At 46.1% G+C, this 24,510-nt stretch overlaps 2 pseudogenes; one reads left to right on the top strand and one right to left on the bottom strand.

Annotated features, from left to right (window-relative positions):
* Positions 1 to 2,364: 2,364 nt before the first annotated feature.
* On the top strand, positions 2,365 to 3,337 carry LOC118636394 (annotated as a pseudogene).
* Positions 3,338 to 17,552: 14,215 nt separating this feature from the next.
* On the bottom strand, positions 17,553 to 20,086 carry LOC118635548 (annotated as a pseudogene).
* Between the last annotated feature and the right edge of the window lie 4,424 nt (positions 20,087 to 24,510).

The raw sequence follows: 24,510 nt of genomic DNA, 5'->3' as shown, positions 1-24,510 counted from the left end.
GATGTTGAACAGCATCCCTGGTCTCTAAACACTAGATGCCAGCAACACCCTCCCGGTCATGACAACCAAGTGTCCTCTGGAAGCAAAACCACTCCCAGGTGAGAAACCACTAATCTAAGAGAAGCTAAAATCAAAGCAATGATAGCAGTTAATGACCATGAAGTGAAGTAAGATTACTGAAAATCTTTTAGATTTGCATGAATTTTTTTTCATTTTGAAGAAACCAACGCGATGCCAACATTTAACCTAAGCAATATTTAGTCCAGAAAAATGAGGCCACTTCCTCAACTGTGTAAAAGAACAGCAAATAAGAGGTTCCAACACATCATTTGTTTGGTTTCTAAGAGGTTTCGACTTTTAAAAGTTGAAGTCATGCCAGCCTCATGGGGCATTCACTTCCCAACTGTCCTCACACCAGAGGAAGAACATGAGATAAACAGAACCCCCTGAAATGTTCACTATCAAAGACTTCCCAAGCACCATCATTTTCAGTGATTTAATTGCAGTTCTGTGTACGGACATAGATATAACAGATGCAGGGAAGAGGATTGTGATGGTGATATTAACCTGAATGGGGAAGATCCCAGCAAGACATGCTTAGCGATCACGCACTGTGTTCAGCGCTGTTCGAGGCTCTGTGGATACGGAAGTGAACAAGATGCCTAATATGCCTACGCTGGACGGACGTCCTGTTCTAGTGAGGGGACAGGCGACAAACACGGGGGCCATCCACCTGAACAAGAGCCCTCCGCGGAAAAGATGATGAGACCACGTGGAAGCAATTTGCTGGGCTGCAGGGAGCGCCTTCCTCTGGCGCAGCCTCTCTGAGCCCGAGTGCAGACAGCAGCATCCATGCAAAGACCTGGGCCAGTATGAGCCGGAGTATCTGAGGAGCAGAAAGAGAAGTGGCTGGTCTTCGGGAAGAGAAGGAAGGAAAGTGAAGAGGGAGGAAGTGGGGGGCGGGGCGGGTCAGGAGGTCCTCCAGGTCTTAGCAGGAAGCTTGTGTTGCAGTGGGAAGGCCGGGAGGGTGCTAAGCAGGTTTGTGCTTTTCGAAGATCCCCTTGAGCCTGTGTGGAGAGTGAACCAGAGGAGGCGACAGTGGCGCAGGGAGGTCTGCCATTTGCCCTCTGCAGAAGCGGGGATGAGAGACGCACAGCGGTAGCCCGACGAGCTTGCAGGGGTGGAGGCAACGCGGTGGCATTTGGAAGGAGATTCGGGAGAAGGGCTGGAAGCCCGCGTGGGCCCCGCAGGACCGGGAGGCTGAGCCAGCTGTGGGCGAGCAGAGGCGACAGTGTGCAGGGCCGGGCTTGGCAAAGCACTTGGGCTGCCTAAAGCCCAAGCTCCAGGGAATGAAGCAGTGACTAATGACAGACAGCACGAAGGCCAGGGCCTTGTAAACCCATTTTTATTTTTAAATAGGCTAACAGCCAGGAAGTAGGGCATTTTGTAACTTCCTTGGGAGTCAAAGCCAAGAGGCGCCAGGAGTTCCCAGCTGTGTAAGCAGCACAGAGCACAGGCCAAAGCACTAACGGCTTGTGGGGACAGCCTCATATTCTTTTGGACAAAAAAAAAAAAATTCCTTATTTAGTGGCTGATGCCTGAAACGCCACCACTTGAGATTTCTTTTTAGTTTAGGTTTATTAGTCCAGGACAAAATGCAAACTCCTGTCCAAAAGGCAAGACAGAAGGCACGGGTGGAGACTGGGTCCTAAGGCGCAGTGTGACCGTGAATTCAGGGCAGTCCGATGGGACAGGTTAGTTCTGGTGCGGAAGCAGCTTTGGGGCTGTGGAAATGGGAAGCACTGAGGGTGTGCAGTGGGTGACTCCCGGGTGAGCAGGTGTCATGGACTCGGGAGCTCAGACGGAGGAAGCAGTCTGTTTAAACCTGGCAGAGTCGGCTGGAGGGTAAGGAAGCAAGTGAAGCTTCTTCTCACGTTTCCTGAGTCAAGCTCGGGCCTCCTGTGTCTGGTCTGCAAATCGGAAGGCCCTTACCTCCTCCTCCCCTGGCTGCTGGTCCAGCCCAGCCTGGGGCAAAGCTGGAAGCTCCCTTTGGGAAGGAATCCTCAGGGGACCCACACAGGCAGCTTTCCCAGACTCTTCTGGGTGAGTAACCCCAACATTGAATTTGAAAGCCAAGTTCCAGAACAATGAAATGATTGAAATAGTTTCATTGGCTTTTGAAAATTCAGTCCATCCTAATTATCTCACTAAATTTCATCCGTTTAAATAAACTTGGTCAATTTTTCTTATCTTTTAATTTGTTAACTTAAAAAAAAAAAATCCAGTAGGCTCTCCGCTCCTGTTTGTCAGCCAGCGCGTCTCCCTGCGCAGTGCCAGCAGCCTCAGCCCCGAGACACGGTGGTGAAGGTCGGAGCGAACGGATTTGGCCGTATCGGGCGCCTGGTCACCAGGGCTGCTTTTAACTCTGGCAAAGTGGATATTGTCGCCATCAATGGCCCCTTCACTGACCTCAACTACATGGTCTAGGTGTTCCAGTATGATTCTACTCATGTCAAGTTCAAAGGCACAGTCAAGGCGGAGAACGGGAAGCTCGTCATCAATGGAAAGTCCATCCCCATCTTTCAGGAGCGAGATCCCGCCAACATCAAATGGGGTGTTGCTGGTGCTGAGTATGTTGTGGAGTCTTCACTGCCATGGAGAAGGCTGGGGCTCACTTGAAGGGTGGAGCCAAGAGGGTCATCATCTCTGCCCTATCTGAGGATGCCCCCATGTCTGTGATGGCCGTGAACCATGACAATAGGACAACTCCCTCAAGATTGTCAGCGATGCCTCCTGCACCACCAACTGCTTGCCCCCCCTGGCCAAGGTCATCCATGACAACTTTGGCATCGTGGAGGGACTCATGACCACGGTCCACGCCATCACTGCCACCCAGAAGGCCGTGGATGGCCCCTGTGGGAAGCTGTGGCATGATAGCCGAGGGGCCACCCAGAACATCATCCCTGCTTCTACTGCTGCCAAGGCTGTGGGCAAGGTCATCTCTGAGCTGAGCGGGAAGCTAACTGGCATGGCCTTCCGTGTCCCCACCCCCAATGTGTCTGTCGTGGATCTGACCTGCCACCTGGAAAAAGCTGCCAAATACGATGCTATCAGAAAGGTAGTGAAGCAGGTGTCAGAGGGGCCCCTCAAGGGCATCCTGGGCTATACTGAGGACCAGGCTGTCTCCTGTGACTTTAACAGTGACACCCACTCCACATTCAATGCCGGGGCTGGTGTCCGCAGTGACCACTTTGTCAAGCTCGTTTCCCGTATGACGAAGAATTTGGCTACAGCAACAGTGATGGACCTTATGGTCCACACGGCCTTCAAGGAGTAAGAGCCTCCTGGACCACCAGCCCTAGTGAGAGGAAGAGAGGCCCTCAGCTGCTGGGGAGTCCTGTCCTCAAATCAGTCCCCTAACACACTGAGAATCTCCAGACCGCCAGTTTGCATCCCAGACCACAGACGCCCTGAAGAAGGGGATGGGCTTAGAAGAAGGGGAGGGGCTTAGGGAACCCGACCTTTTCTTATATCGTCAGTAATTCACTGTAACCCCACCCCCACCCCTACCCCTCAATCTCAACCTAGGAAGACATGTAGATGAAAATCATTGTTGTTTTAGTCTCAGGCACATTTTTCTCTACATTTTGCCTACTTGTCCAACTGCAGAATACAGAAGCCCTGACAACAGAGCTCAGACTCCACATTTATATTCTATTCGTGTTGCCTTCCCTCCATTTATTTTCACAGTTTTAGTAATTTTTTTCACTTATTTAATAAAGATTTAGCCCCAGCTGGATAGCTCATTTGGTTGGAGCTTTGTCCGGTACACAAAAAGTTTTTGGGTTCGAGTCCCAGTCAGGCCATATACCTAGGTTTCAGGTTTGAACCCCAGTCAGGGTGCCTACAGAGAACAGATAGATCAGTTTCTCTCTCACATTAATGTTTCTCTCTTTCTCTCTCTCTCTCTAAAAACTCAATAAAAACCATATCCTTGGGTGAGGATTTAAAAAATAAAAAAATGTTTTAAGTAAACAAACATGAAGTTAAAAATAACTAAATATTTATTTATTTATTGAATTCTCATTATATATCAGCAATGGTAGTAGAGGCTAGAAAGGTAGAAAAGTTAGATATTTGGTTTCTGCCCTAGAGGACTTGAACAAACAAGTCACCAAAATGAAGGAATATAATTAAAATACGTCCAAAACACTGAAAATATATGTACTAAACTTTAATTTGCACTAAGTAAATAAATCCTGTAAGTTTATCACCGCGTATTTTGTAATAATATCTGGTTTGGATAAAGGCCAAGAGAATTCCCTTCCCCCATTGCTCAATCTTTTCTATTTCTTGTGTTAGAGTGCCATCTAATGGGGTTTTTATGTAGCTGCCGTGTCAATTTTTTCCATTTCTTGTGTTAGAGTGCCATCGTGTGGAAGTGTCGTGTAATTGCAGATATTATTTTTCTATTTCTTGTGTTAGATTGCCATCGTGTGGACATCATATGTAATTGCATATCATTTTATTTTAATTATTTAATTAATTATTTGTTGAGTATTACATCGCCCCCCAGTGGATTTATCTAGTAATTGTAGAGGAATTTTTTTTTTTCCTGATTATAGTTTGAGTGCCACCAGGTAGATTTCTCATGTAATTGCATACAGATATGTTTTTCTTATTACTCTGCTTGGAATGCCACCCAGTGGAATTTTCATGTAATTCCAAATCAGCTATGTTTTTTCTATTAGTTATCCTCCCACTTTTCAAAACTTTGTGTTAAGCCTCTTCAATTTTATGAAAAACCTACATTAGTACCTATTTTTGCTCACGGAAAGAAATCCAAAGATTTTCTCTTTTATGAAAAAGGTGAAAAGTAAAAATAGCATTCAACATTTGTTTTGCAGTGAGTCATTATTGGTAAGATTTCAGATCAACAGTAGGCTATTAGTAAAGTTTTTGGGGCGTCAAAATTTATACTCAGATTTTCAACTGTGTAAGGATTGGCACTCCTAACGCCCTACTTGTTCAAGAGTCAACAGTGTGTATTTGTGGAATATAATGAACATAACAGTCTGAGGAATGGGGTAGTCCCAGAGACGTGGAAGTGGGGTACAGACTGACAATCCCCAGAAGAGGGGGTGGTGGGGGAGAGATAAACCACAGAACTTATATGCATGTATGCATGAACAGTGGACATGGACAACAAAGCTTGGGACAGGGCGGGGAGGGAGGGGGGGGAATCAGTGGGGGGGGAGAAACCTCTGTAACAAAAAAATTAATTAATTAAATTTAAAAAGAGTCAACCGTGTGTATGTGTACATACAGAGATACCTGTAACCAGAAAAACATCTGATTTGGAATTACATAATTCCACCAGGTGGCACTCTAACCTGAGACATAGGAGAAACTTCTCTGATCTGCAATTGCAGGAAAATTCCATTGGGTGGCACTCTAAGCAAAGTAATAAGAAAAACAAAACTATGTAGTTACATGAAAATTCTACCTGGTGGCACTCAAACTGATTAATAGAAGAAAATCTCCTCTGCAATTACAAGATGAATCCACTGGGTAACACTGTAACATAAAAAAGAAAACACAAAGACAGTGTGGACTTCTGGTCAAGATGGCACTGGTAGGTAAACTTGGTACTCACCTCCTCTCACAACCACATCAAAATTACAACTAGCCCTGGTCGGTTTGGCTCAGCGATTGGAGCATCAGCCTGCAGACCAGAGAGTCCTGGGTTTGGTTCCCGCTAGGGGCATGTACCAAAAAAAAAAAAAATTACAACTAAACTACAGAACAACAATCATTCAGAACCACCTAAAATCAAGCTAAATGGAAGTCCTACAACTACGAAATTAAAGAAGCTACATGGAGACTGGTAGGAGGGACAGAGGCACGGACGGGCTGATCCCACACCCACATGTGGAGGATAAAAATCAGGAGGCCCTGGCCGGTTTGGCTCAGCGGTTAGAGCGTCGGCCTGCGGTCCGGAGAGGCCCGGGTTTGGTTCCCACTAAGGGCATGTACCTTGGTTGCAATTTGTCCCCAGCCCTGGTTGGTCCTGCGGGTGGCAGCCACTCGACGTGTCCCTTTCACCTCGATGTGTTCTCTCTCTCTCTCTCTCTTCCTCCCTCTCTATCTGAACAAAAAATGGAAAAACGTCCTCGGGTGAGGAAAGAAGAAGAAGAAGAGGAAGAGGAAGAGGAAGAGGAAGAGGAAGAGGAAGAGGAAGAGGAAGAGGAAGAGGAAGAGGAAGAGGAAGAGGAAGAAGAAGAAGAAGAAGAAGAAGAAGAAGAAGAAGATTGGCCCTGGCCTGCGGTCCCGAGAGACCCGGGTTCAGTTCCCGCTAAGGGCATGTACCTTGGTTGCAGTTTGTCCCCGGCCCTGGTCAGTTGTGCGGGTGGCAGCCACTCGATGTGTCCCTTTCACATCGATGTTTCTCTCTCTCTCTTTCTTCCTCTCTCTCCCTCCCACTCTACCTGAACAAAAAATGTCCTCAGGTGAGGATAAAAAAAATAATAATAAAAAATCAGGAGGACACTTCAGCTGGGAAGGTCCTCCCTGAGGACTGAGGGGGTCCCCATCCCACCCCAGGCACCCAGCTCAGGGTTCCAGTGCCAGGAAGAGAATCCCCATAACTTCTTGGCTGTAAAAACCAGCAAGAACTGAGGCTGAAGGAGGCTGAGGCTGCTGGAGCCCCAGGCAGCTCCTCTTACTTACTGGGACTCGCTCCCTCCAGGCTCCAGCATTGGGGAGGCTACTTGAAAGGCACCAGAGACATACGGGGAAGAAATGAGTTGTTTGGCATTGGGGCGAGGGCTGGAGGAGCAGCCTTCTCTCAGACAGAAAGATATAAAGATAAATCTAAAAAAAAAAAAAAGGAAAGAAAATACAGTCACCCCTCAGTTCTTGAATGTCTCCCATCTCGAACAATTTGGTTCTCAACCAAGTTGTTCACAGAAAAGAATGTCTTGGTTATTGAACAAAATTCCAGTTCTCAATCTGACAACCCTTTCCTGCTGATACATCAGCATGGCAAAAAGCATCTCTCAGGCTACAAACAAAGGAGAGAATGCAAGTCAGGTTACCTTTAAACCTCAAGTTGTTAACATCTCAAGAAATTGTGCTGTGAACATTTTTGTGTATTTTTTTGCTTTTGTTGCTGGTGGAGTGGACAATTAGCACAATTTGAAACATAAAGAGGCCATCAAGAGTGCTAATGTTGCTAATGGTGTGAAAGAAACAATGACCTGAGCATTTGAAAAGGTAGAAAAACTGTTGTTGATTTGGATAAACAAAAAGCATTTGGATCCTGGCCGGTTTGCTCAGCGGTTAGAGCATCAGCCTGCGGTCAGGAGAGACCTGGGTTCAGTTCCCGCTAAGGGCACGTACCTCGGTTGCAGTTTGTCCCCGGCCCTGGTTGGGTCATGCGGGTGGCAGCCACTCAATGTGTCCCTTTCACATCGATGTTTCTCTCTCTCTCTCTCCCTCCCACTGTATCTGAACAAAATGTCCTTGGACGAAGATTAAAAAAAAAAAAAAAGCAGTTGGCCAGTGACAGCATTTTGGAGGCAGTGATATGTGAAAAAATGAAGATGCTGCGTACTGACCTCCTGAAAGACACCCCTGGAATGAGTGCTGAAAGCAATTCCTTTAGGGCTAGTAGGGAGTGTTTGTTCAATAAATTTCAGAAAAGAAGTGTGCCCCGCCATTGTGGCTCAGTGGTTAAGTGTCGACCAATGCACTAAGAGGCTGCAGGTTCATTTCCAGGTTGCACACTAGATCCCCAGTAGGGGGCGTGCAGGACACAGCTGATCCATGTTTCTCTCTCATCAATGTCTCTGTCTCTCTCTCCCCCTCCCTTCCTCTCTCTCTCAAATCAATTAAATTTTTTTTAAAAGAAAAGAACTGTTTGTTTATAGATTAAGTAGTACATTAAACATGTACCATGTATAAGTGGTTTAAAAGGGAAATCAGCCCTGGCCGGTTTGGCTCAGCGGTTAGAGCGTCGGCCTGCGGTCCAGAGAGACCTGGGTTCAGTTCCTGCTGGGGGCACGTACCTTGATTGCATTTTGTCCCTGGCCCTGGTTGGGTCATGCGGGTGGGTAGCAACCACTCAATGTGTCCCTTTCAAGTCAATCTCTCTCTCTCTCTCTCTCTCTCTCTCTCTCTCTCTCCCCCCCTCCCCCTCCCCCTCTATCTGAACAAAAAAAATGGAAAAATGTCCTCGGGTGAGGATAAAAAAAAAGAGGAATCATTTGGGAGGTCTGGAATTAATTAATTCAATTTACATTATTTCTAATGGGAAAAAATGATTAATTTTTTTTAATAAATCACTTCTCGAACAGCCTTCAGAGCGAATTAAGTTCAAGAACTGAGGTTCTACTGTAAATAAATAATATATTCTGCAGTTACATCAAAGTTCCACAAGATGGCAATCTAATACAAGAAATAGGAAAAAGACCTGTAGCTACATGGACATTCCACCAGATGGAAACCTAACGTAAGAAATGGATGTGTTATCTGGATTTCTTTTATGGCGTAGAATCTGGGAATTTGTGTCTCTAATGCTTCTTGGTTTCAATTGATGCTGCTTGTCTGGGACTGCACTTTGAGAACCACTGAAGTACCTTATGTTATCCGTGGGGAACTCCCTGGTCCCACCTGTTCCAGGTGGAAAGAGGCTTCTTGAGATGTCACAGGAAAAGTAATTTTCGAGACTTCCATGGCAGGATGAGATACTGTAGAAAGTTTTATTTCTGTGGAATTAAGCCCCTGAGTTTCAAAGGTCCTATTTCCCTTTATCCCACCAAGGAAGAAGTCTAGCTGTGTCTTCAACAGAGCTAGGATTAAAACTTGCCCAGCCTTGGCAAGTTTGGCTCAGCGGTTAGAGCGTCGACTCCCAGACCAGAGAGACCCGGGTTCGGTTCCCACTAAGGGCACATACCTCAGTCCCCGGCCCCGTTTGGGGTCGTGTGGGTGGCAGCCACTCAATGTGTTTCTTTTGCATCGATGTTTCTCTCTCTCTCTCTCTCTCTCTCTTCCTCCCTCTCTCTTTGAAAAAGAGTTTCTGTTCCATGTATGCATAGTCCAATCCAGCATCAAGCTACCTTAGTTTGTGTTCCCAGCTGCAGTCCACCAGGCTGTTTTGTATGGGGTCTGCAGAGCCACATGGCTATGGAGGGAACATGGGTAGGAGCAAAGCCAGAGGAACAAGAGAAAGCCAAGAGATGGAATTCCTTTGGCTAGGGGACTACTGTATTCCCAAATTTTCACAGGCTTACATTGGCTCCACCTCCTCTAGCCAATGATCTCTGTTTCCACGTTTGACAGACAGACACCTTCCCTACATCACCCAACTTTACTGCAGGTGCATCCATCTCACCTTTGTTGGACCCCTCCTCCCAGTGATGCGAAGGGAATGGACCAGTGGTTCCCTGGCGAGTGTGAAACTGCAGCTTCCTAGTGGAGCTGCCTGAAATGGCCATGCTTAGAATGTCCGGCCTCCCTTTGGCTCCTTTTCTATTACAGTGAAACCTTGGTTCTCGAACTTAATTCATTTGAGAAGCAATTTTTCGGAAAACTGAATCATTTTTTCCCATTAGAGAATATTCCCAACACAGTTTTCTGAGATGTTAACAATTCGAGGTTTAGCGGTAAGGTGACTCATACCCATGAATTCTCTCCCTTTTTTGTTGCCTGAGAGACATGTGACTGATCATACAGGTATCAGCAAGAAAGGGTTGTCAGCTCAGAACCTAAGTTTTGTTCCACAATTGAGACATTTTTCCGTGAACAACTTGGTGGAGAACCAAATTGTTTGAGATGGGAGACATTCAAGAACCAAGGTTTGACTGTATTAATAACTAGCTAATTACAACAGTACTGCTTAGATTTTAGTATCACACATAACTGGGTTTTTTTTTTCCCTGTGTAATTGTACAATTGTTTCCTTTTTGAACAGCTGTAGAGAATGGAAATCTTTGTCTCCTGAATCTCCAAAGAACTCAGAGTACCTTTTGATAGAATCTACCGGTTGCTTTTGATACCAATTTTTGCAAATGTATCTAAGCCATTTACAATGGGGGGCCCTGTCTCCAAGACCTTTGTCACTGCACCACTTATGTCTTCTTTCAGGATGAAACAACAAAACCTTTATTATCCCACAGCTTCTGTGGGTCAGGAATCCAGAAGCAGCTGACCTGGGTGTTTTGGACACGGGGTCTCTTGGGAGATGTCAGTGCAGGTGTGGGCCAGGTTGCAGTCATCTGAAAGTCTGCCTGAGACTGCAGGAGCCATTTCCAGCCCCTGCTGGTGGCTGTGGGCACACGCGGGCCACTCTGAAGGGCTGCTCGGACACAGCAGCCTTCTCCCAGAAGTGGTGATCGGAGAGACAGAGAGCCACAATGCCATCACAACCTGGTCTCAGCAGTGACAGATCATTGCCTCTGCCATCTTCTGTTGGTTACACAGACCCGCCCTGGTACAGCGTGTGAGAGCAATAGGCAAGGGTGTGAATAACCAGGAGGTGGCACAACCAGGGCCGGCTAGGAGGCTGGGGCACCGGACAGAATTTCTTTGCGTTAATGAGATCCCAGGTGAGCTGTGTGTCCCTTAAGGCTGAGAAGCACAGCCAATGAGGCAAATAACATCCTCTTGGGGAACAAAAATCTTGTTTCCCCTTTTGTGTTTTTTTCCAATTCCTTTTACTTCTCCCTCTTTCAATATTCTTCTTCTCTCCAGAAGAATCAGCACTTTCTCCCCTTCCAGCCAGTCCTCCCAACCAAGTTCCCCCCTTCTCTCTCTCTCTCTCTCTCTCTCCTTTCATAATGACCTTTCTTTCTTCCTGCATTTCCCTTTTTTCTCTCACACGGATTTACTCAGTTTTGAGAAAGCTCATGAGAATTTTTCTTTTCTTTTCTTTTTTCCTTACCCGAGGACAGTTTTGCATTCATCTTCAGAGAGAGCGGGAGGGAAAGAGGGAGGAAGAGAGAGAGAAACATCGATGTGAGAGAGATACACCGACTGGCTGCCACCCATACGACCCCAACTGGGACCGGGGACAGACTGCAACTCCAGCAGGAACCGAACCCAGGTCTCTCTGGACCGCGGGCCAATGCTCTAACCACTGAGCCAAAGCAGCCAGGGCAGGATTTTTATTTTCAAAATGATTGCCAGGAAGGAGTCCAAGAGGAATGACACATACATACGTGCTCTGGCCACCGAGACTCGTTCTTTTTTCTGAAAGGACGCCAACTTAGGCTGCTGAAAGACACTATCCTTTGACAATAGGGGTCCCAAAGCTGCCAAGAGGAGGATAATGTTTTCCCCAGTTATTGTAGTATTTTGAGGAAAGGGCCGCCAGCTAATTTGGAGGAAGTGTTGTCACAGGAGCAACCCTGCTCCCCGTGGGGAGTAATCACAGCTGACTCCGTACTCCCGCCAGGATTCCCAGGGACACCTTCCATGAGCAAGGTCTCGTGGTCTCAGAATGTGAGACTGATAAATACTGCCCAAGCCTTTAAGGCAGACTTTGAGCTGGTCCTCAAACCAGCTGCAGCAGCATCTTCGGGGAGCTCCTAGGAAATGCAAGTTGGCCCCACCCGGAATCTAGGTCTGGACTGGGTGCGGCCTGGACCAGCCCGTCACCTGAAGCCCTTGCTCTATGTTGCTGATGCACAATATTCGCAAATCAATAAATGTGATGCGTGACATAAACGACATGAGATAAAAATCACATGATCATATCCATAGATGCAGAAAAAAAAACATTTGACACAATCCGGCACCCATTTATGATAAAAGCTCTCACCAAAGTAGGAATAAAGAGACCATGCTTCAATATAATAAAGGTCATATATGAAAAACCTACAACCAACATTATACTCAATGGGCAAAAACTAGAAGTATTTTCTTTAAGATCAGGAACACAACAGGGATGTCTGCTTGTACCACTGTTATTCAACATACTACTGGAAGTCTTAGCCACAGCGATCAGAAAAGATGTAGAAATAAAAGGCATCAAGAAGGTGGCGGTGGTCGGGACAGGAGTGAGGGTGAGTGTGTGAGCGAGTGTGCGAGAGAGTGTGTGTGAGTGGATGTGAGAGAGGACCAGCAGCCTCAAGCAGTGCCGAAATGTGGAGCAGAGGGTCCCTGTGCTGTGGACAGGACAGCTGGCTACTGCGGTAAGTGGCTTGTCAGGGTGCTTCTCCCTGCGCAGCCGGAAGGCCCTGCCATCTTGGAAGGTCCCTGGTCTTCGCTGGGAGGAGGCAGCGGGGAGTGGCTAGGGCCGAGCGACCTGAGTCCACCAGTGAGCCTTGCACCATCGGACCAGTGGACCCCACTCTGTCAACCCAGACCAGCACACAGTAGCGGTGCTGTCGAGGTGCCTGCTTGGAGAAGCAGCAACCAGCGGGGAGCCCAGCACCACACCCAGCAGCAGTAGCGCCAGCATGGGAGCCCAGCACCCCCCCCCCAGCAGCAGTGACTAGGTGGGAGTGGAGAGCCACCCCCAATAGCAGCTGAGGCTTGGGAACTAAAACACATCCCCGGCGGCATCAGCAGAGGCTGATAAGGAGCGGTGCCCCAGCCCAAGCAGCAGCAAGGCTCAGGCAGCCTAGACCCGCCCCTGACAACTGCAGCAGCGAATTTGGAGAGGAGCCCCTCCCCCAGCAGCAGCAAAGTCCCAGGAGCTGAGCATCCTCAGCCCCCCAAATCAGCAGAGGATTGGGAGCTGAGAGCACCCCCTGGCAGCAGCAGTAGCAGCCCAACCGGGAGCTGACACTCACCCCCAGCAGCATCAGCATCGACTGATCAGGAGCTGAGCCTCATCAGTCAGCAGTGCACCCCAGCAATGCACCAGCTGGACCCAGCACCCCAGCAGAGCACTGACTGAACCCACACACTGCAGCAGCGCCTATCACAACAGACCAATACCAGCTGCCAGTTGTCAATCCTCCAGGACCCACAGCAGGCAAGAGGCGTCAAGCACCAAAACAGTCTGGGAGGCACAGCATCCTTATTTGATACACACCGACCTGCCTACACATTCCAACATCCCTCACCAGGCCTAGAGCTACCAGACTGCTAACATGGTGAGACAAAGAAACAACACCCAAATGAAAGAAAAGGAGGACTCACCAGAAAAGGAACTACATGAAATGGAAGCAAGCAACTTGTCAAATAAAGAATTACAAGCAATGATTGAAAGGGTGCTCAAACAATTTAGTGAGAACTACAAGCAACTTGATGAGACTTATAAAGAGCTCAGTGGGAACTACATCAGCCTAAAAAAAGAGGTAGAAGCTATGAATAAAAATCAAGTTAAAATAAAGACATAGCTGATATGAAAAATACCTTAGAAGGTCTCAGTAGTAGATTAGAAGAAGCTGAAGGCCGAATCAGCAAGTTAGAAGACAAGGTAGAAAAAAAACACCCAAATACAGCAACAAATAGGAAAAAAAATTAAAAGGCAGGAGGAGAGTTTAAGGGAGCTTTGGGACAATACAAAACATAACAACATTCACAACAAGGGTACCAGAAGAAGAAGAATCGAAGAGAGGAATAGAGAACCTGTTGGAAGAAATAATGACAGAAAACTTCCCTAATTTGGTGAAGGAAAAACTCACACAAGTCCAGGAAACACAGAGATTCCAAAGCAAGATGAACCCCCCCCCCCAAAAAAAAAACCCATATCTAGACATATCATAATTAAAATGTCAAACATTAAAGACAAAGAAAGAATCTTAAAGGAAGCAAGAAAGAGAGAGAGAGAAGGAGGAGAAGGAGAAGAAAGAGAGAGAGAGGGAGGAACAGAGGCATAAAATAAAAATAGCAACTAATAACTATCTATCAATAATAACCTTAAATATAAATGGCTTAAATGCTCCACTCAAGACATAGGGTAGCTGACTGGATAAGAAAACATGACTCATATATATGCTGTCTACAAGAGACCCACCTCACAACAAAAGACTCACACAAGATGAAAGTGAAGGGATGGAAAACAATTTTCCAGGCAAATGAAAATTAAGAAAAGCTGGTGTAAAAATCAATACTCATATCTGATAAGATAGACTTCAAAACAAGGGCTATAATAAGTGACAAACAAGGTCATCACATAATACTAAAGGGATCAATCCAACAAGAGGATATAACCCTGGTAAACATATATGCACCAAATACAGGAATACCAAAATGTATTTAAAAATGTCTGGAGGACTTCAAGGGATCAATAGCAATACAATCAGAGTGGGTGACTTTAACACCCTGCTGATACCACTGGATAGATCTTCTAGACAAAAAATTAACAAGGAAACAGTCCTTAAATGACAAACTAGATCAGTTGGACTTAATTGATATTTACAGAATATTTCATCCCAAAGCTGCAGAATATACATTCTTCTCAAGTGAACACAGTACATTCTCGAAGATACACCACATGTTAGGACACAAAGTAAGTTTCTACAAATTCAAGAAGATTGAAATCATATCAAGCATCTTCTCAGATCACAATGGCATGAAACTAGAAATCAATTACAGTAAAAACACTCAAAAACATTCAAACACATGGAGGCTAAATAACATGTTACTAAACAATGAATGGGTTACCAATGAGATCAAGAAAAAAATTTAGAAACCTCCTGGAAACCAATGAAAATGAACACATAACAATACAAAATCTATGGGACACAGCTAAAGAAGTCCTGAGAGGGAAGTTCATAGCAATACAGGCCTAGCTCAAGAAAGAAGAAAATTTCCAATAAACTATCTAAGCCAACAACATAAAGATTTAGAAAGAGAACAAAAAGAAAAACCTAGAGTTAGTAGAAGGAAGGAAATAATAAAAATCAGAGCAGAAATAAATGACATAGAGACTAAAAAAATACAAAAGATTAATGAAACCAAGAGCTGGTTCTTTAAAAAGATAAACAAGATTGATCAACCTTTAGCCAGACTCACCAAGAAACAAAGAGAGAACCCAAATTAATAAAATCAGAAATGAAAGAGGTAAAGTAACAACGGACACCACAGGGATGCAAGACTAGTACAATATTCATAAATCAACAAATGTGATACACCACATAAACAAAATGAAAGATAAAAATCATATGATCATATCAATAGATGCTGAAAAAGCATTTGGCAAAATACAGCAGACATTTTTTTTTTTTTTTTTTTGTACGTGCCCTTAGCGGGAACCGAACCCGGGACTCTCTGGTCCACAGGCCGAGGCTCCAACTGCTAAGCCAAACCGGCCAGGGCCGGCATCCATTTTTTTAAGTGAGAACTTATTTTCCTTTATTTTCTTTAATCTTTTTCATCACCATTTATACCCCCCATGCCCTCTTCCACCTCCCCCACTCCCTCCCTCCACAATCACCACTCTGCTGTTGGTGTCCATGAGTTCTTTCTCCTTTTTTTTTTCTTTTTTGCTCAATCGTTCCTAACATCACCACCACTCAGCAAAGTAGGAATAGAAAGGTCAACATAATAAAGGTCATTTATGACAAACCTACATCATACTCAATGGGCAGAAACTAAAAGCATTTCCCTTAAGAACAGGAACAAGACAGGGATGCCCACTTTCGCCACTCTTATTTAACATAGTACTGGAAGTCTTAGCCACAGCAATCAGACAAGAAGGAAAAATAAAAGGGATCCAAATTGGAAAGGAGGAAGTGAAACTGTCATTATTCGCAGATGACATGATACTGTACATAGAAAACCCTAAAGACTCCATCGAAAAACTACTAGATTTGATAAATGAATTCGGCAAAGTAGCAGGATACAAAATCAACATCCAGAAATCATTGGCATTTTTATACACCAATAATGAACACACAGAAAGAGAAACTAAAAAAAAAAATCCCATTTACCATTGCAACAAAAAAATTAAGATACCTAGGAATAAACTTTACCAAAGAAGTAAAAAACCTGTTCACAGAAAACTACAGGACATTGAGAAAAGAAATAGAGGAAGATATTAAAGAGTGGAAGCACATACCTTGTTCATGGATTAGAAGAAATAACATCATTAAAATGTCCATACTACCCAAAGCAATATATAGATTCAATGCAATCCCCATTAAAATACCAACGACCTATTTCACAGAAGTGAAACAAACACTCCAAAAGTTTATATGGAACCAAAAAGACCCCGAATAGCCAGAACAATCCTGAAAAAGAAGAACAAAGGCCCTGGCCAGTTTGGCTCAGCAGTTGGAGCGTCGGCCTGTGGTCCAGAGAGACCTGGGTTCAGTTCCCACTAAGGGCGTGTACCTCAGTTGCAGTTTGTCCCCGGCGCTGGTTGGTCGTGTGGGTGGCAGCCACTTGATGTGTCCCTTTCACGTTGATGTTTCTCTCTCTCTGTCTTCCTCTCTCTCTCTCTCTCTCTCTCCCTCCCATTCTATTGAACAACAACAACAAAATGTCCTCGGGTGAGGATAAAAAAAAAAAAAAAAAGGAAGAACAAAGTAGGAAAGATCACAATACCGGATATTAGGATACCATTGTAATCAAAACAGCCTGGTATTAGCACAAGAACAGGCATACAGATCAATGAAACAGAACAGAGGATCCAGAAATTGACCAAAGACATTATGCTCATTTAATATTTCACAAAGGTGGCAAGAGCATACAATGGAGTAAAGACAGCCTCTTTAATAAACGGTGTTGGAGCTTCTGCACAGCAAAAGAAACAACCACCAAAATGGAAAAGCAACCCACTCTATGGAAGAGCATAATTGCCAACGATATATCAGATAAGGGGTTAATTTCCAAAATATATAGAGTGCTCATACAACTCCACAAAAGGAAGACAAAGAACCCAATTAAAAAATGGGCAGAGGAACTAAATAGACACTTCTCCAAACAGGACATACAAATGGCCAAGAGACATATGAAGAAATGCTCAACATCACTGATCATCAGAGAGATGCAAATTAAAACAACAATGAGGTATCACCTCACACCTGTCAGTGTGGCCGCCATCAACAAATCATCAAACAACAAGTGTTGGCGAGGGTGTGGAGAAAAGGGGACTCTAGTACACTGCTGGTGGGAATGCAGACTGGTGCAGCCACTATGGAAAACAATATGGTGTTACCTCAAAAAATTAAAAATGGGACTGCCATTTGACCCAGTGATCCCACTTCTAGGAATATACCCTAAGAAGCCTGAAACACCAATCAGAAAGAATATATGTACCCCCATGTTCGAGCAGCACTATTTACAATAGCTAAGATCTGGAAACAGCCCAAATGTCCATCAATAAATGAGTGGATAAAAAAGCTGTGGTGCATTTACAGTACTTTAAATATTTTACAAAAAGATACAAAAATCCTATTTACCAGGACACACATGTAAAATAAGGGCATCATTTCCCATTAGTGTACATATGTACAGGGCAGTTACAGTGGTCCCTGTTCTCCCTCTACCCACAGTATCACTATACACGTACAGGTACATGCACAGACATGCACTGTCCACAGACACGTTGGTGCCGGGGTGCGTACTCAGAACTTGAGGATTTTGCCCCTCGGTCATTGGCCACTGTCCTCCACAGAGGTGCCGCTCAGCTCAGTGGGGTCACTACCCAGGCCTCCTGGTCCTCTTCATCTCTATCCACCCTCCGTCTCTCCCTCAGGTCTAAAATGTCCTCACCTGAACCCAAGTTCCCGCTGTCGTGTAAGCTGAGTGCTGCCAATGCCTTCCTCCTGGGCCAGTGCCCACCCTTATTCTTCATGAGCAAGTGTGAGCTTCCAAACACAGGCCACTGCGAAGTCCAAGAAGGATGGGCCCTGCAGAGGCAGGCTCAGGCCACGGCTGAAGAGGACGGCTGGACTGGCCCCCCAGGAGACACTATGACCAAAGTGGAATAACTGCATGGAGAGCAGCAGGGAGAAGCCTGCAAAGGGCAGGCCCTTCTTGGGGTCCGTGGTGAGGCTGGGCCCCTTCTCCCTCTTGCTCCCCTGGCCCCCTTTCCATGCCATGTCCCTGCCTTCCGAGCCTAGTGCTCACGTGCTCTGTAGCCGACTTTGGTGGGTGAAGTCCCCACATGGGAGGGCGAGGTTGGCCTGGGCCCCTCTCCCTTGCTGTCTGCTTCTGGGCTCTGAGTCAGTGTGCTCTGGTTCCCAGCGGTCACGGGCAAGGTCTCACTGGGGCTCCTCCACCCAGTGCTCACTTCTGCACAGCTGGATGGCTGACCGAAAGCATGAAGCAGGCCCTGCCCCTTGTGGGCTCTGGTCTTTGTGAGGATAAGGGTTTCTCCTACCTGCGGGTGACCCTCTGGCAGACACAGTCCCACTGGTGCTCCTAGGCCACCCCTCAGTCCCATGGCCAGCTGAGGGGTCCCCCAGCCCCTCTGGCTCTGCACGCACATACCGGGGCTGGGACCACCACCTTCTGGAACAGTGGCTCTGGCCTGGGCACAATCCCTGGCCCGAGCGTGGTGGGACCCCGTCCTTGAATTTCTGAGCCACTCATGAATTCTTAGACTTTTCTGCCAAAAATTTCCTGATCTCCAACTCGATGTTGTCATCACTGTCCACGGAACTGCTGTCATCAGACTGAGCGCTGGGGCTGGTGGCTGAGCAGTGGAGGTGTGGGCCTCCACCTTGCTGGAGAACAGATGCCCTGAAGGGAGGGCCAGGGGCATGTCCGAGGGCCAGACCCAGTCCTGCCCTGCTTCGTTCTCTCTGTCCCGCTGCAGATGAGCTGAAAAGTTTCCTCAGGGGGTCCTCCCTGCTGTCCCTTTTGGACTTTGACAGGCAGCTTTGCAGCAAGGGTGAGCTTCTGTCCTTCCCATCTCTCTGGAAGCCACCCAGGTGACCCAGGCCCGCATCTCGGTGGTGCTGAACCTGACCTTCTTCCTGCACACAGCTCTGGGGTCCCTGCACCCCTTCCTGAGCTTCCACTTGGATTGTTAAAAGCCCTTAATGGTGGTGTCCAGGTCCTCATCGCCATCCAGTGAGCTGCTCTTGTCCTCAGAGTTCTCCTTGTCATCTATATTCCTCACCTCCATCGCCTTCCCGTGCCCTGGTGACACACCATCCCTTGAGTCTGGGGCCACGTGCTCATCACCCAGCCCAACCGTCCTGCAGGGGAGAGGCTGTCCCCTGGCCTTGCCCTCTCTTCCAGAAGCCTCGCTGGCTTTCCCCTGGCCAGGCTGTGTTTTCCCCTGGCCAAGGTCAGCGTCTGGGGCACCCTCCTTTGCCATCTCTCTTGTTTTCTCCGGTGTGGGCAACCACACAGTATTGCGGCCTCCTCTGCCTTCTTTCGTAGCTCAGTGACAGGTCTAGTGTTTTAGAGACAGGGCCCTCGGGGCCACCAGCCTGCCTGTTAGGGCCAGGCGAGGGCAGTGGGTTCTGTGCAGACTGCAGGCAGGTGTCCGTTCTGGCCAGCAAACTCCCCGACTGCTTTCAGTGCCAAACACTTCCGGGTCTCCTGCTCTAGGCTGTCATCGCTGTCCATGGAGCTGCTGTCACTGTCCGAGCGGGAAGGCACATTTGGGGACAAGGGACCGGGCTGGCAGACAGGAGTCTGTCACCACCCTCTTCAGGGGCTGGCAGGATAATTTTGGAAATGTCCGGGATCTCTACAGCACACATCAGCTCTGCAGATGTGTCTGCCCAGCGTGAGGACTGATCCCACAAACTCGCTCTTGGCTGCTGTGTTTCTTGGGGGTGCAAGAGCTTTGGTTTCCTTTGGTGGCTTAAGGGTCAAGGCCACCCAGGCTGAGGTCCATGGCCTTTGAGGCCACTGGCTTCTACTTGCCTGGGATTTTCCTGTGTGTTTCAGGCAAGGCACGTTTGGTGGCATGGCTCGTGCTGTGGGCGGGAGGATCAGGCTGCTCCTCCCTGGGCGGGGTTTCCTGCGGCAGGTCCCCGCTCGCCTCCTTTCTTTTCTCCAGCTGGTGCAGCTGGATGGCCTCCGTGACGCAGTCATCGCTGCTGGAGCCGATGCCCACATGGCCCGGTGGATTTTTGTGAGTGGAGAACTTAACACAGAAAGAAGCTGCGAGCTGTAGTGAGGAGTGCAAAGGCCAATGTGCACCCACCGCCACCACCCCCACCATTCGCATCTGCCACTGGACAGTCCACTTTGGTTTGGCCTGGTTGTTTAATTGATAACCTTTGTTTAAGTACTACAGTGATACAGATTCTGTCTCTTTATTTAGTAGCACTCGGTGGCCCCCAACGGTAGTTAACTATTGAATATGAAGATAGTAGTCACCCCTTAACTTGGTTAAGTATCCAGCTGATTTATTCTCAAAGCACACCTAGAAGATGGAAATTTCTAAAAGTTGCTTTACTAATGAAGACAGCAAGGAACCAAGGGGTTAAAAGGTTTGCATATTTACCCAATTCTAGTATAGTGCTCATATGGGTCAGGCACTATTCTAAGTGCTTGGCAAATATTAATCCATATAAGCTTCATAACAGCCCTATGACATGAATATTGCCATTATGCGCCTTTTAAAAATGAGGAACACCAGGCACAGAGAGGTTAGGCAACTTGCCTAAGGTTACACAGCTAATAAGTGGTTGAACCAGGATTTGAGACCCAGTGGACTGGTTCCAGAGTCCAGGTGCTAACCTGCGCCTCTCCCAAAGTGTGTTCTTAGGTTTCCAAAGGCTGCTTCTGTTTGTGGATCAGACACAGAAAATGACTGACAGCAACTTGACACTTGGCCATGGTCTGCATGATGGGAGAACAAGGCCAGACTTAGAAGGATGTGTGATGTGATGCAATCAGTGGTCTGATGAAAGCCAGCCCAGGGTGATACAACCCACAGGTGGCAGGAAAGCTTTGCCCTTGCTCTTGTAGAGACATGCAGAATAGATCAAAGGCATCACTAAGCCTGAAATACAGATCTAGTCACCCCAGCATTTCATGCATACATTCTTATGGCTTGAGCACACCCATATTTCAAGAGGGAAGATTTTGGAATCCATTTTCCCACACTGGCTAATAGAAAGAGATGCTCATACCCACCATTATTCTCACCTTACCATGGATTCAAGAGACCCATGTTTCCATTAAAACACTATGGCACCTTTTGCAATGAACTTCCCTTGGGATCCTGTCATGAGTGGGTGCATCTTATCTTCCATATTTACACAATGCAGTGCTAATGTTAAAATCTTTTTTTTTTTTTTTTTTTTTTTTTTACAGTTTCAGATCTAGGATCTACAGGTTGCACTTGGCTAAGTCTCTTAATATAGTAGAGTTCCTGCATCCTCTATTTTTCTAAAAAAATATTTTTCTTTATTGATTTTAGAGAGAGAGGAAGGGAGAGGGAGAGAGATAGCAACATCGATGAGAGAAAATATCCATTGGCCGCCTCCTGCATGCCCCTCACTGGAGATTGGCCTGTAACCTGGACATGTACCCTGACTGGGAATCGAACTCGTGACCCCTTGGTGCATGGGTCGACGCTCAACCACTGAGCCACGCCAGCCGGGCCTGCATCCTCTGTTTTTAAAAATCATTCCATTTGTTTATTCTAGACATAGGTCCTCTCTCCTGTAATGTTTTCCCTATTCTTGATTTTCCTTAAGCTGGCAGGAAGCCCACAGACTTGAAGGGGTCCCCTGTGATTTGGAGGTAAGGACATTCTGAAGGTGGTGAGTTGGTGCGAGAGGGAGGGGTTGCCGGTTGATCAATTTTTTTCTCAATTTGATTTTTTTCTCAATTTGATCCGTTATCTCCTTGGCGGTTGCAAGACAGGGTTATTAAAATTCTCGGATTCCTTTTTATTAGCAGAAAGTGTTCTGTAAAGAACTTTCCCTCATCGCCCTGGCCGGTTTGGCTCAGCGGTTAGAGCGTCGGCCTGCGGTCCGGAGAGACCCGGGTTCGGTTCCCGCTAAGGGCACGTACTTCGGTTGCAGTTTGTCCCCGGCCCTGGTTGGTCGTGCGGGTGGCAGCCACTCGATGTGTCCCTTCACATCGATGTTTCTGTCTCTCTCTCCCTTCCTCTCTCTCCCTCCCACTCTATCTGAACAAAAAATGGAAAAATATCCTCGGGTGAGGATAAAAAAAATAAATAAAAAAAAAAGAACTTTCCCTCATCAACTATTTGTTTACCTTGAAATTCAGTTCATACAGGAGAGGAAAGATAAATTCTCGACTCTTCCCTTTACCAGTTTTCGGAATAGTTACAATCGGGTGACTCTTTGCTTTTAGGTCTTTCCAGTGATGAGAATTAGAATGTATATTTTTTAAGGGGAAAATAGTCATGGTTTTATACTGCTATTTCCAATTCAAATTCAGGACCACTGGGCTTTTACTTCCTTTGATTTTATATTTGTGTCTCTTTTCTTTCATGATGCTGAAAATGTTGGTTCCTAATGACATTAACATAATTACATATTCACTTTATCCGAAGTCTCGAGTAACAATAACACTGATAACCGAAAACAAAGTAATATTTTTTTTTTTTTGGCAGTTGTTTTGTTCTGGCTTTATTGCTGTCTTGTTTAATAACCCAGGGTCATTTTTCTGTGGGGTTATTTCAATAACTTGGTATATGGTTAAATTCATTTGCTTCATTTCATCTCCATTTTTATTCCATTTTGTTTTATGGTTATGCAAAACATTTATATGGTTCCAAAATCAAAATAGCTCCTAGCCATAATCCTTCTGCCAGCATGGGGCCCAGCACATCAAAAACACTCAAATATTCATTGACGTTTACAACCTGTGCTCTATCCTAAATCATCCCCTGGGGTTGGCTCCCACCAAGAAAATCCAAGGCAAGGTAAGGACCAAGGTTTACCTTAATATTCAGCTTGGTTTGCCCTAATATTCAGCTTGATTGAGTACTTTTAGAATGATTTGCACAGGAAAGGCATTGTTTAGGATCTGTAAACTAAATCCTCCAGCTTCACCCAGAGAAGCTGGTCATAAACTGGCCAGGCAGGTAAGCTAGAGAGAGAAGGAAGAGTCTCTGGTCTCCAGTTCCACCTTTTTTTTACATTATTATAGAGACTGCCAAAGCTTATTTTTCTTTAAGAAATGAAATAACCGCCTGGCTGGTGTGGCTCAGTGGTTGAGCATCGACCCATGCACCAAGAGGTCACTAGTTAGATTCCTGAGCGGGCCTGATCCCCAGTGGGGGGGCATGCAGGAGGCAGCCAATCAGTGTTCTCACTCATTGATGTTTCTATCCTTCTCCTTCTCCCTTCCTTTCTTCTCTAATATCAATAAAGAAAAAAAAAAGGAAATGAAACAATTATTTTTAATTGAGATATAACTGACATTTAACATTATGGGTAGAAGCTTTGAGAAGCCATTGAAATGATCTCTTTTCTCTCTACCTTGTGACAAGCTAAGTTCTGGATTGAGGCAGCTCCATCAGTCTGGGTTCCAGAGTGAAAGTGACATAGAACAGACCTCCAGCCAAGTTGTGAGGTTCCTATAGTATGAGCAAGGTGACCTGGGTCACTTCAAATTCTTGATGTTGAGTCGATTGTTAAAACATAACCTCGCCCATCCATAAGTTAGTGTTTCTTTTTTTTCTAACTCCTTTAATCATTCTTCACAAGTCACAATTTCAGCCCTTTGCCATTCTGACCAGCCAATTTTGTCCTTATGCCCGTGTTGGGGGCTGGGGGGCAATAGCTAATGCATGAAAATTAAGAATATACTGATTAACATTCGCTGAATGAAGAGGCATAAGTCACCCACACCAGGGCTGCATCCAAGCTCCCACTTTAGGGAAATGAAAACCCTGGGTCATTTTGATTAAAGGTGCAATACACTCACACAAAGGAAGTAGAATCACAAGATTTACTACTTACAGATCCCAGAAAATGTCCACTGCTACTCCCCCTGTCCCTCCTCCATGGGCCTGGGGAAGGGCAGTCCTCTGACCCAGGTCTGGGAAATCAGGAGATAGACAGAAGGTGGTTAGGGCAGAGGTCATTACATTTTCACAGCCTCGGTTCTAAGTGGTTATTTTTAATTTTTATTGATTTTTTTTAGAGAGATAGGAAGGGAGAGAGAGATAGAAACATGGATGTGAGAGAGAAACATCAATCAGCTTCCTTCTGCATGCTCCCTACTGGAGATGGAGCCCACAATCCCATCTTTTTCCCTGACAGGGAATCCATCCAGGACCTCAGTCCATGGGAGGATGCTCAGTCCACTGAGCCACACCAGCCAGGCACTTAGTGGTTATTTAAAAGGTGCCCTGGGGAAAACCAAAATAGGAACTTGAGGCGGGAAACCTAAACTCAGGTCCTTAGGTAAATGTCCAGACTTCGAGTGTGAGCAGGGTTGTCATACAATACAATGCCTAGAGAGCAACTCAAAATAGCTGTTTTCTCATCACACCCCTTTAAAACGTAGAGCCTATGGTTCAGACTGACAAACCTCAGAGGAGGGGGGAGGGATGAGATATGAATGGGTTAGCAACATTTTAAACGGTAAAGGTAAACGCTAAGAAAAGGTTAAAACAGTGAAAAATGTGTTGCTTGCATGACTTTTGCTCAGTCT

This window comes from Molossus molossus, unplaced genomic scaffold (assembly GCF_014108415.1).
Source record: "Molossus molossus isolate mMolMol1 unplaced genomic scaffold, mMolMol1.p scaffold_m16_p_2, whole genome shotgun sequence".
Lineage (NCBI taxonomy): Eukaryota > Metazoa > Chordata > Mammalia > Chiroptera > Molossidae > Molossus > Molossus molossus.
The sequence above is the reverse complement of the archived record's forward strand: the minus strand, read 5'-3'. Positions and strand labels throughout refer to the sequence as shown.